Source organism: Dendrobates tinctorius, unplaced genomic scaffold (genome assembly GCF_039654945.1).
Source record: "Dendrobates tinctorius isolate UK_male_01 unplaced genomic scaffold, ASM3965494v1 ptg000063l, whole genome shotgun sequence".
In the NCBI taxonomy this organism is placed as follows: domain Eukaryota; kingdom Metazoa; phylum Chordata; class Amphibia; order Anura; family Dendrobatidae; genus Dendrobates; species Dendrobates tinctorius.
In genome coordinates this window covers 17,707,659-17,722,495 of record NW_027361731.1, presented here as the reverse complement: position 1 = coordinate 17,722,495, position 14,837 = coordinate 17,707,659, and the positions used below count along the sequence as shown (strand labels likewise).

At 45.7% G+C, this 14,837-nt stretch overlaps 1 protein-coding gene across 1 annotated transcript in view; it reads right to left on the bottom strand.

Moving 5' to 3' along the window:
- The window catches only part of LOC141093967 (uncharacterized), a 744,741-nt gene that overhangs the window by 703,309 nt on the left and 26,595 nt on the right, over positions 1-14,837 (bottom strand). The gene's annotated exons all lie outside the window — the stretch shown is intronic.

Here is a 14,837-nt window from a genome sequence, read left to right as displayed (position 1 = left end):
GAGTGAACTACTTATACGATGGACTACTTGCTAGAGATGGGGTGCACCTTACGAAGACTGGAAAGCATGTATTTGGAAGTCGCCTTGCTACACTTGTAAGGAGAGCTTTAAACTAGAACAACATGGGAAGGGAAGCAAAAGACCAGAAAAAGCCATACACCTGACAAATGCTATTGAGAACTCTGCTATTAGAAGTGGAAAGGAAGAACAAAGACAAAAGAATCTAATTAATAAAAATATTGGAGAAAGAGAAACCAATCACAAACTAAAGGTTTGATTTCAGAAAGGCAGATTTTAAGGGATTCAGAAAGAGAATTGGAGGGATCCAATGGCTGGATATCCTTAAAGACAAAAATGTCCAGGAAGGATGGGAAATCTTGAAAAATGAAATTCTCAAAGCACAGTTGTTAACAATTCCGAAAAGAGGGAAGAATAGGAAGCATTTAAGGAAACCAGGATGGATGAACACAGAACTTAAGCACATGCTAAAAAGGAAGAAAAAAATGTTTATAAAATGGAAAGAGGGAGGCATATCTAAAGAAGAATATAATGCTGTCTGCAGAACCTGCAGGGCACAAATCAGATTATCTAAAGCTGAAAATGAATTGAGGCTTGCAAGAGATGTCAAAAGCAATAATAAAGGATTTTGGGGATATGTCAAAAGTAAAAGAAAAGTCAAAGATGCTATAGGATTTTTACAGGATGGAAATGATGAAATGGTAAGACAGGATGTTGAGAAGGCTGAACTTTTAAATTCCTATTTTGCATCTGTTTTCTCTCAGAAAGGAAATGTAACATCAACTGTTATTCACTGTCCTATTAAGGGAATAGAAGAATCCAGGATATCTATAAACAGAAAGATAGTGAGGAAACACTTAGCTAACCTAAATGAATTCAAGTCTCCAGGTGCAGATGAATTACATCCCAGAGTACTGAAGGAGATAGCAGAAGAAATTTTTGAACCCCTCTCCATAATCTTTGAAAATTCTTGGAGAACAGGAGAAGTCCCAGAAGACTGGAGAAGAGCAAATGTTGTTCCTATCTTCAAAAAGGGGAAGAAGGTGGACCCAGGCAACTATAGGCCGGTGAGTCTGACTTCTATACCAGGAAAGATCTTTGAACAAATTATTAAACAACATGTATGTCAATACCTGGATAAGAATGAAGTGATTAAACAGAGTCAGCATGGGTTTGTAACTAATAAGTCATGTCAGACTAACTTAATTTCCTTCTATGACAGTATCACTGATTGGGTGGATCAAGGAAATGCTGTAGATATAGTATATCTTGACTTCAGCAAAGCATTTGACAAAGTCTCTCATACAATCCTTATTGAAAAAATGACTAAGTATGGAATGGACAAGGCAACTGTTAGGTGGATTCATAACTGGCTTAGTGATCGGACCCAAAGAGTGGTCGTAAATGGCTGCACATCCAGTTGGAAGAATGTCTCAAGTGGGGTACCACAGGGCTCTGTCCTGGGCCCTGTATTGTTCAACATCTTTATCAACGATTTAGATGAAGGAATTGAGGGTAAACTGATTAAATTTGCTGATGACACAAAGCTAGGAGGGATAGCTAATACTAGAGAAGAGAGAGAGAGGATTCAAAAAGATTTAAATAAACTGGAGAAGTGGGCAGCAACTAACAGAATGGTTTTTAACAGGGAGAAATGCAAAGTACTACATCTGGGCAATAAAAATGAAAAAAGCATATATAGAATGGGAGGAATAGGGCTAAGTGACAGCACATGTGAAAAAGACTTGGGTATACTAATAGATCACAGACTGAATATGAGTCAACAGTGTGATGCAGCAGCAAAAAAGGCAAATGCAATTCTAGGATGTATTAACAGAAGCAAACAGTCTAGATCACGTGAAGTCATTATTTCCCTCTACTCCTCTTTGGTCAGACCTCATCTGGAATATTGTGTCCAGTTTTGGGCACCACATTTTAAAAAAGACATCAACAAACTGGAGCAAGTTCAGAAAAGAGCGACCAGAATGGTGACCGGTCTGCAAACCCTGTCTTATGAGGAAAGGTTGCAGGATTTGGGAATGTTTAGTTTGCAAAAGAGAAGACTGAGAGGAGACTTAATAGCTGTCTACAAATATCTAAAGGGCTGTCACATTGTAGAAGGATCAACTTTATTCTCATTTGCACAAGGAAAGACTAGAAGCAATGGGATGAAACTGAATGGGAGGAGACACAGATTAGATATTAGAAAAAACTTTTTGACAGTTAGAGTGATCAATGAGTGGAACAGGCTGCCACGAGAAGTGGTGAGTTCTCCTTCAATGGAAGTCTTCAAACAGAGGCTGGACAGACATCTGACTGGGATGATTTAGCGAATCCTGCTTTGAGCAGGAGGTTGGACCAGATGGCCCAGGAGGTCCCTTCCAACTCTACAATTCTATGATTCTATGACTAGGGTGCTTGGCTGCCATGTGTTTCCCCATACTGGTGGTGCCTTGACTTGGGGCACACAGGGATTGCTCTTGGCAACAGTTGACACACTTTGCACTCTGCTCATACCAGTAGCCCATGGTGCTATGTATCCACCTTTTTCATCTGTGCTGCTGTGCTGGCTATGCGTGCCAACGGTCTAGGTCGGATTGGTGGTCTTATCATCGACCACCTTGTCGTCCATGTCATCCTCCTTCCATGTTGATATTGGCAACTGGCCAGATGGCAACTGTGTGTCATCACCATCAGCCTCCACCTGGTATATCACGTGGATGAAAGTGGCTTTCTTCTGGCTGTGTGGTTTCAAATATTTGGCCATCATCAACAGACGATATCCCCTCACGATCCTCTTCAATGTCACGCGGTGAGAGGACAGAGGCTAAAAAAGGAAATGGATGAAACAGACCCTTGGAGTGACCAAGGTTGGGGTCAAATGTTTCCTGTGACTCCTGACCGGGTGATGAACTAGGAACAGGTTGAGAATAGGATTACCCAGCTTTCTCTGTATGGACAGTAGACTGTTTTGTCACGGACGATTGGGTGCTGCTAGAGCATTTCGTTGAGGCCCTATCAGCCATCCAAGACAGTATCTGCTCTTGTTCTTCTGGCATCCAGGCCCGTTTATGTTCCAGACTGGGAAATTTCGCCAGGAAACTAGATGCATCAACCTTCTTCAGTCTCCCAGACTCTGTGCCTTGTTGGGCAACAATGACCCCACGTCCCTGTCCCTTCACAACAGCCTTTTTAGGAATGTTGGATTTTTCTGCCATAGTTGCAGATGTTCAGATGCAGATATTGAGGAACAAGGAGCAGTTAGTGCTTTGTGGAAGGTAGCACTACAGCCTAGTACAGTACTGCTTTGTGTTTTACAAACAGCACAGCAGCAGCAGAAAAAAACTGCCCTGAGTTTTAAGGCGAAATTACGCACCCCAGTCACCACACAAGACAGCGGTGCTGCCACGAAAAAATTGCCCTGAGGTTTAAGGCGAGATTACACACCCCAGTCACCACACAAGAAAGCGGTGCTGGCTGCGTGTCAGTTGGGCAGTACCGTGCGTGCGTCCTATTTGCTGTGAACACAGCAGCACCGCAACAGCACAAAACAAACTGCCCTGCAGGGGTAAATGAGACCCCAAAAATAGCTGGGAAAACTGTCACTACTCAGCCCCTGACCTTATACTTTCAGCTCTGAAAAGAGATTTTGGGTTTTACAGAGGATTTTTGGATGATTTGCACAAAAAAAAACCCACAACTCTCCCTAGCAGCTGCTCACACCCTCCCTACACTAGCTGTGTTCTGCATGCAATGTGCAGAAAATGGCGGCGGTAGGGCTTAGATAGAGCCAGGCTATGATGACTCATAGGCTATGACGCTGGGCGGCCAGACAATCATAGTAATGCCGCCCACAACCAAGAAAGCTGCGGCATTACTGTGATTGGCAACTGCTGGGCTGGAGATCCGAGTAGTGCGAGAAGAGTAGTGAAATACTCGCTATGTTCCGAGTACCGCATTATTCGTCGAGTACCGAACACCCACGATTATGCTCGCTCATCCCTAGTCATGACACAACTGTTGGTTGACCAGGGGTTCCTTTTATGGCCCTAACATTAGTGGGGGCCCTAGTTCGCGTTGTTCCCTGGGATACTTCAGATGGTGAAGATGTCGGGGCCTCCGCCCTTGCCCTGTCTCCTAAATTAGCCCTCGGTCTGTTCTCCCCACCCAGGGAGAAGGCGGTGCTACTGTGCACCGCAGTACACCAACCTGACAAACAGGGGGACAAAGACAAGGGGAAACTGAAAACTCCACACACACCAAATATACTCTCACATATAATAGAGGGATCCACCGGAGTGTGCAGGAAGGGGAAGAAACCAAAAATAGGAACGGATAAGGATTTACCAAGCGTACAAACCAAACAACAGTCACTTATAACTCCTCCAGCTCTCCTTCTCATACTAACTTTTCTCTCATTTAGTCATGCAGCAAAAAGCTAACATTGACGAGGACTAGCAATAGAGCCCAGATTATATAGGGACAAGGAGCACAGCTGGGAACAGAGGTTTCCAACATGGCCAATTAACCCCCATTCTGTTAGAAGAAATAAACATATTTAATAAGCCGTAGAAGTGCTTATTCTCAGCGCAGGAGTAGGAGCAACCAGACTCTGTGGTCCTCTGGCTCCACTCCGTTGCGGAAACCCCGTGACAGGCACACTGCAATGCTCATAAGGGAAGAAGCGCCATATTGGAGTTCAGATTTTCTGGACTGATTTAAGGGTGCATGTCACATTGTTAGAGCCCCTGAAGTGCCAGGGTACAGAACCCCCTCATAAGTGACCCCATTTTCCAAGACACACCGCTCAATGAATTAATCTATGGGTGCATTGATCATATTGACACCACAGGTGTGTCACTGAATTTTATAGCATTGGGCAGTGAAGAAAAAATAATCACATTTTTACCACCAAAATTTTGTTAGTATTGCTTAGTCATACGGCGAGACTCAGGAGGGAATGCTATTTTACTCCTGGAGTGCATATTTTTCAAGAATTGTTTGCGGACTCCATATACAGAGCCACCAATGGTAGTAGAGTAGAATCCCCCTTCAAGTGACCCCATTTTATAAATTATAACCCTTTTGGAATTTATCTACAGGTATAGCGACGATTTTGACTCCATTGGTGTTTTCCAGAAACAAGCAGCAGTGGTTGTTGCTTAGTGAAAATTGCAAACTGCCATTGTGGTGCCCATACATTGTAGTTCTCAGTACGCTGCAGTCACCAGAATGTGGTAGTGCCCAGCTCATGCTTCTGGAGACACACATCGGTAAATTAGGTGGGCTGTCATCTCTATAGAAATGCCAAACATGTGGATGCTATATATGGTTTAGAAACACTGTAGTGGTCAGAAAGGAGGGGGCATTTGGATTTGGGAGCGCAGAATTTGCTGACTTTCTTTTGGGGAGCAAGAAGCCATAACGCTTTTCCAGTGCCTTTGTGCTACCAGTAATGTGGAAGCCACCTATATTTTCATTGACAGCAGATGGACCTGAGTGGGGACTTGCTTTTTAATGGATTGATCTGATGCTTTTGTAGGGAACATTTTCCATAACATTTGAGATCACATTTATCCTACTCTCTACGCTATTTCTCGGATTCTGCTGGTGCGGAGCCTTTAAAATTCACTGGGTGGTGGTTCTACCGTTGTAGATACCAGAAACGTAAGTTTTGTGTTTTATGGCTCTTCTGTGCCAGCATTTTTTATCGTACATGAACACCGTACTAAGACAAAGAAGTGGCCATGTGCTCCTGCTTTTTACTTTGAGGTTCATAGTTGGACGCAGAGTAAGGAGTGAGGGGAATCACACACACATTCTAGTGGGAGGTGGGAGAAAGACTTACATGCAGGTATGTAGAGAAAGATAGATGCAGCTTGCACAAAAAAGGGGGGGAGCTGTAAGGGGGAACATGACTGCAGCATGAAAGTCACATACCAAGGAAATGTAGCAGAGCTGTGTACGTGTGCCTATTTATGTCACCGCCTCCTTTTGGACTGCGCTACGGAGGCAGGACCTCTCGGTACTCCTTCATGTGCACCTTGGTAGGTTCGCCCTGGCAGGACAATCTATCTGCATTGCCATGCTCACTACCCTTTTTGTGTTTAAAGGTAAAGTCATACTAATGGAGAGAAAGGCTCCAGCGCAGCAACCTTCCTTTGGAACCGGACACGGTGTGCAGCCAGCTCAGGGGGTTGTGGTAGGGCACCACGGTGAAGGTGCGTCAGTACAGGTAGGGCTGCAAATGTTTCAGGGCCCATATCTTGCCCAGGCACTCCTTTTTGATGGTGGAATAGGTCACTTTCCTCGGCGGAAGCTTCCGGCTCAGGTACAACACAGGGTGCTTTTGGTTCGCCAAGTCGACCTGGCTAAGCACAGCACCGAGACCAAACTCGCTGGCGTCAGTCTGTACCAGGAACGGCAGACTGATGTCGACTGCCTTTAGCACTGGAGAGTTGCTCAGGGCTGTTTTCAAAGCCCGGAAGGCCACCTCACAGCCGTCTGTCCGGGGTAGCTTTTTCCTGGTGAGGTCAGTGAAGGGTTGGACCATGGAATCACCCCCAGCTGTAATATCTCATCGATCTCCTGGCTCATAACATGCTGCACCTCGTCGGAAATCCGATAGGGTGTTCGCCATAGTGGGGCATGATTCTCAGTGTCCACTTCGTGGACCACTAACTCAGTCCTTCTGGGTCTGTTGGTAAACATGGCCCAGAAGGGTTCCAGCATGGCTCGCAGCTGCAACAGCTGGGGTGCAGATAGCACGGCGCTTATTTCCACGTCTTCTATGGACCCACCAGCCTTAGCTTGGGCCAGCATGTCTTTCTCCTTGTCCTCGGGCAGGTTGCAGACCGCTAGGATGCAGGCTTCATGTTCTTGATGAGCCTTCATCATATTGATGTGTCAACCTTGCACCTACCCCGAGCGTGGTCAAGGTTGACCACGTAGGTGACTGGGTTGAGCTGTTGATGCACGACGTTCGGGCCTTCCCAGGCTGCCTGAGGCTTATCCTTTGGCACGGAGACCAGCACCCACACCTTCTGGCCCACCTGGTAGATCTGCTCCCGGGTGTTCTGGTCGTACCAGTGCTTATCATCATCCTGAGCTTGTGCCACAGAAGCGCATGACATAATCCACAATGGACACTTCTGAAGGGTTTAGCTCTTCTTCCCAGGATTCCCTTATCAACCCAAGGGTTCTCCGAACTTGCCTGCCCTACAGGAGCTCGAAGGGGGAGAACCCAGTCGAGGCCTGCTGAACCTCTCAGTAAGCGAATAGCAGGTGTGGGAGGTACTGCTCCTAGTTGCATTTTTGGGTCTCAACCAGCATTTTTAGCATCTGTTTGAGGGTACCATTGAAGCACTCACACAAACCATTAGTTTGTGAGGTGATAAGCGCTCGATACCAGACGCTTCACCTGCATTTTCTTACAGAGAGCCTCCATTAGGCGAGACATGAATTGGGTCCCTTGGTCGGTAAGCATCTCCTTGGAAAAATCCTACTCGTGAAAAGATGGCCAACAGTGCATCCGCCACCTTATCCAACATATTTGAGGACAGAGCCACTGCCTATGGGTAGCATAGTCTACCACAATGTCCACCGCGATCCTCTGGAAAGGCTCCTCTATCACTGGCAGAGAGATCAGAGGAGCCTTCCTCACTCTCTGACAGGTGATACAGGAGCGGCAGTAGTTTGTTACATCTGTCCCCATCTTGGGCCAATAGAAGTGTTGAGACAGCCAGGCCTTAGTTTTTCTGATCCCCAAGTGTCCAGCGAGTAGAAATTAGTACGGGACAACCAGCTGTCTTTCCCTCAATCACTCCTTTTGGAATTTACCGGGAACTGCCTCCTGTTATGATTGGGTCACCGAGGAGGAGAGCAAGACCAAGCTAAGCCACAGAAAACCAGAGAGGTTGGTAACTAAGTGGATTGCAGACCCCTGATCCTATCCACACAACTAGCAGTAGCCGTGGAGCGTACCTATGATGATCCTAGACGCCTCGACACAGTTGGAGAGCTAAATAAGCCTAAAGCAAGAAAGGGGAAATTTAAACTGCCCCAGAGCAGACCCCAAAGGAATAGATAGCCCCCAAACATATATTGTCAGTGAGACAAGATGAAAACACAAACGCAGGTAGGAAAATAGACTGAGCAAACGATGGGGCCCACACTAACTAGACAGGACAGGAAAGGAAAGACACTGTCAGCAATCACGCAAAAAACCCTGCAAAAAATGTCCAACACGTCTGATAGAAAAATACTGAAGTCGCATGACTTCGCCCACTATATCAGCACTCTGGTATATTCTGAAAGCAAAGCAAAAAGCCAATCTAATAAGGGACAAAAACAAACTGGCACAAGCAGTAACATATGGATGGAGATTCAGCACAGCCCCAGCTGGCTGACCACACAAAACTGAAAGACAAAAACCAGATCAAATGTGAACAATAGCTAAAGAACACTTAGCTGAGCAGGCAGGGACTGAGCTGGAAACTAAGACCTCTGGAGGCAGGAAAAATTACCAGCAGGGATAGAGGACGTCGGCTGTCTTAAATCCAGATCTCCAATCGTCCTCCTCATTATCAGGTGGCAAGCCTCTGTTAATCAGATCAGCTCCATTGCCTCCAATAACCACCAGAGGGAGCCCAGAAAGAGAACTCACGACCTCTCTGTCAATATAACCAGCTCCACTACCTTCACTAGTAACCAAAGGAAGGCCAGAAAGCGAATTCACAACAGCCTCCCTTGTTCCCAGAACACCCTCTCTTTATCAGACTCGGAGGTGGGCACTTGGGCGAGGTATCTCAAGGTATCCAGACTCTCATCTGAGTGTAGAGCAGCCTGGAACTCCTGGCTGGATGCAGCCAGAAGTGACGTCAGGGTCCCCTCCTCACGGGAACCCTCTGGGACCTGCTCTGGCTCCATCTCTGGTTCAGTCAACTCTGACTGAGGAGGGTCCAGAAGGCAGGGTGTTAACCTGCATTCTGGGCACTCTGACTGCAGGTGACAGTGGTTACATAGGCTGTCTCCCTGGAGATTTCCACAGACCCATCAGCCGGCGCAGCTATGGGTTCCACCTCCCCATCCACCCAATACCTCAAGAGCAGTGGTATATACGGGGCAGTTACCTTCCTCTGTGGTACTGGCTAGTTGCACAGCATCACCATCCTCACGGTTCCCGTGCATCTCCCCATCTCCCTTAGCACTGTCACTTGCTCCTGTTAGGGATTCATCAGCCATTTCACCCTGCAGTGACGTGGCTGAGTACTCCTGCACCTGTAGACACATCATAACTATTGGATAAATGGTTATCAGGTAAATCACTGTCAGGTAAAGTATGCAATTTCACATCATTATCATTAGAAAAACAAAGATGGAAAGCGCACAAAGGGTGTATCGTCTAGAAGAACCACAATAGCAAGCAAGCCCAATCAGTTAGACTCACCTGCTGAAGTTGTGAGTCACAACAAACTGGGAATCACTCATAAAAGGTCCGGTCGTCGCTGGTATCCCGCTGGTAGTAAATGAAACAAATCCAAAGTGGAAAAAAGAGCTGGGCTGAATAAACCGCGCTGACGAGAAAAAAAACGCACCTTCGGCAGTCCATATAATAAAAAACTTCTTTAATAAACCTACGCGTTTCGTGGCAAAACCAGCCACTTCATCAGGGCATAAAATACAATCACAAATTCAGGATATAAATACAATCACAAACTGTTTCAATACACCTTTCTTTGACATCATTTCCTGTGGAAACGCCCATATATCATATAAAACCATGTATATAAATAAAAAATGCTTAAATATTGTGATTAAAATCCAATAACATTTCTATCAATATCATGGAAATTTTATACACCAAAATAACAAAAAAATATATGATTAAATAAAATGCAAAAAAATGAACTCAAACCCACCACTTCAAAACAACTCAAAAATGTGGTTCACATGTCTTAGTCCACTGGACCACACCAAATCCACATACCCCCTAAAATCCTCATATGTAACAAATACCTCACTCATTTTATTATTTCACCAGAATATGTCTAAAAAAGGTCACTAATTTCATTTAACCCATCGGTTGGAGTGTATTTCATTTATATATCCAGTAAGTTTCCTTTCTTTTTAAATTTTGTATTCTATTCGGGGTATGTTCGGATACATGATCTATGGGAAGCACCGTCAGAGACACAGAACCCTGATGGAACACTGCGCAATGATGGGACAAACCATGTTTCATATATCCCTTCCGAATGTTAAATCTATGGGAATTAATCCTCTTGTGTAAAGGTTGAGATGTCCTACCTACATATTGCTTCCCACATATGCATTGAATCAGATAGATGACAAAACTGGCCTCCACCTCCCCCTGGCGCTCAGCTCTCTCCTTTCCGCTCAGCTCTCTCTGCTTCTTGAAATTGCAGGACCAGCTGCAGACATCTCTCTGAGTCCTCTGTGGAGCATTGTTGTGGAGCCATCTACAGGAGGGGGTCCACGCTACCCTTGATGCAAGCATGGTCAGCCTGCACCAGTTGGACCTCTGGTTCAGTAGTGTCCATACTTTGGCTGGTCCCAGCCTCCCCTGAGCTCTGTGCATGGTCCTGACCCTCTTCAAATTGCACCAGTTCCGCAACCAATTGGTCTTTGTTCTTGCCATGGGGGTCAATCTGCTTTGAAGTGCACAGGGCTATAACAGTGGCCTTGAACTCAGCACTAACACCGAGGTGGTTCTCCAAAACTTCTGGCGCATGGTACTTGCAAGAACTGTGCACGTTTTTTAGTGAGAGGCAGGATTTCTCAAACCAGATGACTAATGCTCTATTATCCCACCGATCTGTCATGAACTTGGGGTGTTTGGTTGCCCCCAGTTCAACAGGGGATTTATTATATCCCACTTTCCAGTGGGAGATGAACTAATGAGCATGGAAAAGTTTCTGATTTTTTTTTCCCACGCTCATCAGTTCACCTGAGGTCAGCCAGGGACGTTACTGAGGCAGCGTGGAGTCCCTGGCTGACCTGAGGTGAACTGATGAGCATGGGAAAAAAATCAGAAACTTTCCCACGCTCATTAGTTCATCTCCAGCCAGCCGGGGAGGCTGTGCAGAGATGAACTAAGTCATTCTGGCAGTGGTTTACAGCGGGCTGGTCGCATTAGCACCGGTCCCGTTGTAAACTAGTTAACCCCTTCTGATGGACTGAGGGAGACCTGACTGACCAGCGGAGAGGTAAGTATGTTGTTGGTTTTTTGTTTATTTTTATTTGCAGGTCCACGGTTTATTTATGCATTAGCAGAGGAATAAATTTGTTCAAAAACTTGGTGTCTATTTCATTAAAAGAATTTTTAATATTTGTGTTTGCTTTCTGAACCCTTTACTAGTCTAGGGTTAATAATGAATGGGTGTCTTATTGACACCTCTCCATTATTAACCCGGCTTAATATCACCTTTCAATAGCAAGGAGACATTAACCCATTCTTATTAACCCATTAGCCACCACTACAGGGCAATGGGAATACAGAGGCTAAGTGCCAGAAAAAGCGCATCTTATAGATGCGCCTTTTCTGGGGTGTCTGGGGGCAAAGTTTTGTAGCTGGGGGAGGGCAAAAACAATGGTCCCTCTCACGGCTATTAATATCTGTCCTCACTCACTGGCTTTCCCTCTCTGGTTGCGAATTTACCGCGGGACCCCACGCAATTTCTTTCAAAGGATTAACCCATTAATATAACACCTAGATATCCCAAATTTTACACACAAACCCTAATCTAATTATTAGTCAAACACATATAAAAAAAATAAATGTAAACCATGTGTCATTTCATGTCGGGTTTTAGAATGATTTCACAGAAGCCGGCAATTGAATTAGCGGCTATTATGCTATGTAGAACTCTATGAAATATAAATATATATACTGTATATACTCGCCTATAAGCTGAGATTTTCAGCCCATTTTTTGGGGCTGAAAGTCCCCCTCTCCGCTTATACGAAAGTCATATACGTCAGGGGGTAGGTGGGGAAGTGGGAGCGTCAGAACATACTGATCCTCCCTGGCGTGTCTCTGCAGCCCCCCTGCTTATCTCACGGTCTCCTTTCCTTCCTACAGCGGTCACATGGTACCACTCATTAAAGTTATGAATATGCGCATATTTATGACTTTAATGAGCGGTACCACATGACTGCTGAAGGGAGACTGTGGGAGAACGGGGCTGCAGAGACGCGCCAGGGGGACGTAAGTATATGCTATATTCACCTGTCCTGGTTCCAATGCTGCTCGCCGCTGTCTGCCCGCAGGGTCCTCTTGTCAGTGACGTTCAGACAGCAGAGGGTGCGGTGACATGGTTATTGCGCGCCCTCTGCTGCCTGACGTCACTGACAGAGGAACCTGGCAGGCAGACAGCGGTGAGCAGCGTTTGAACCGGGACAGGTGAATATCTCAGGTGCCGGGTCCTGAGGGAGCGGCGACACCTGTCCCCCATAGCACACCGTTGTCTCCACCTGCTCAGCACACCGGCACGTGGCCTCCCAGGGACAAGAAGTGAGTATGTCTTTTTCTTAATACCTGCAGTAGCGGCAGCAGCAATATATGGGGGCATAATCTATGGGGCATCTTATGGGGGCATATTCAATGGATAATCTTATGGGGGCAGCTTCAATGGAGCATCTTATGGGGGCAGCATATGGGGGGGCATATTCTATGGAGCATCTTATGGGGCAGCATATGGGGTGATATTCTATGGAGCATCTTATGGGGCAGCATATGGGGCATAATGTATGGAACATCTTATGGGGTAGCATATGGGGCATAATCTATGGAACATCTTATGGGGCCATAACCTTTATGGAGCAGCATATGGGGCATATTATTCTATGAAGCATCTTATGGGGCCATTATTAACCTTTGTGCAGCAATATATGTGGCATATTTTGTATGGAGCATCTTATGGGGCCATCATGAACTGTATGAAGCATTATATGGGGCTCCTAATTCAATATGGCTATTCAAAAACATTTAACCTACTGATGTCTCAATTAATTTTACTGGTATCTTATTTTTTGAAATTTACCAGTAGCTGCTGCATTTTCCACCCTAGGCTTATACGAGAGTCTAAGTTTTCTCAGTTTTTTTAAGGCAAAATTAAGGTTCGGCTTATACACGAGTATATGCGGTATATATGTATCTCAATGACATATATACACTCACTGGCCACTTTATTAGGTACACCATGCTAGTAACGGGTTGGACCCCCTTTTGCCTTCAGAACTGCCTCAATTCTTCGTGGCAGAGATTCAACAAGGTGCTGGAAGCATTCCTCAGAGATTTTGGACCATATAGACATGATGGCATCACACAGTTGGCGCAGATTTGTCGGCTGCACATCCCTGATGCGAATCTCCCGTTCCACCACATCCCAAAGATGCTCTATTGGATTGAGATCTGGTGACTGAGGAGGCCATTTGAGTACAGTGAACTCATTGTCATGTTCAAGAAACCAATCTGAGATGATTCGAGCTTTATGACATGGCGCATTATCCTGCTGAAAGTAGCCATCAGATGTTGGGTACATTGTGGTCATAAAGGGATGGACATGGTCAGCAACAATACTCAGGTAGGCTGTGGCGTTGCAACGATGCTCAATTGGTACCAAGGGGCCCAAAGAGTGCCAAGAAAAAATTCCCCACACCATGACACCACCACCACCAGCCTGAACCGTTGATACAAGGCAGGATGGATCCATGCTTTCATGTTGTTTACGCCAAATTCTGACCCTACCATCCGAATGTCGCAGCAGAAATCGAGACTCATCAGACCAGGCAAAGTTTTTCCAATCTTCTACTGTCCAATTTCGATGAGCTTGTGCAAATTGTAGCCTCAGTTTCCTGTTCTTAGCTGAGAGGAGTGGTACCCAGTGTGGTCTTCTGCTGCTGTAGCCCATCTGCCTCAAAGTTCGACGCACTGTGTGTTCAGAGATGCTCTTCTGCCTACCTTGGTTGTAACGGGTGGCAATTTGTGTCACTGTTGCCTTTCTATCAGCTCGAACCAGTCTGCCCATTCTCCTCTGACCTCTGGCATCAACAAGGCATTTCCGGCCACAGACCTGCCGCTCACTGGATTTTTTTTCTTTTTCGGACCATTCTCTGTAAACCCTAGAGATGGTTGTGCGTGAAAATCCCAGTAGATCAGCAGTTTCTGAAATACTCAGACCAGCCCTTCTGGCACCAACAATCATGCCACGTTCAAAGGCACTCAAATCACCTTTCTTCCCCATACTGATGCTCGGTTTGAACTGCAGGAGATTGTCTTGACCATGTCTACATGCCTAAATGCACTGAGTTGCCGCCATGTGATTGGCTGATTAGAAATTAAGTCTTAACACACAGTTGGACAGGTGTACCTAATAAAGTGGCCAGTGAGTGTATATTCCTTTGTTTCTTTATTAAACATATCAGTGTGATTTTACTGTATCGCAAAACGAATTGCCGGCTTTGGTAAAGGACACCGGTGCGTATTTCTCGCAAGTCACACGCCTGGTCCGTGTGTAATCCATATTTTTCTCGCCCCCATAGACTTGCATTGGCGTATTTTGCCCGTAATACGCTGAGAATTGCAGCACGCTGCGATTTTCTTGGCCCGTAAAATACGCCCGAGAAATATGCGGCTGATGGGAGCTGCCCCATAGAGAATCATTGGTCCGAGTGCAATGCGTTGTTTTAACGCCTCTCACTCGTCCGTATTTCTCTCTAGTGTGACGCTGGCCTAAGGGAGATCGTGGCTGCAGCATGAAAGTCACATACCAAGGAAATGTAGCAGAGCTGTGTAT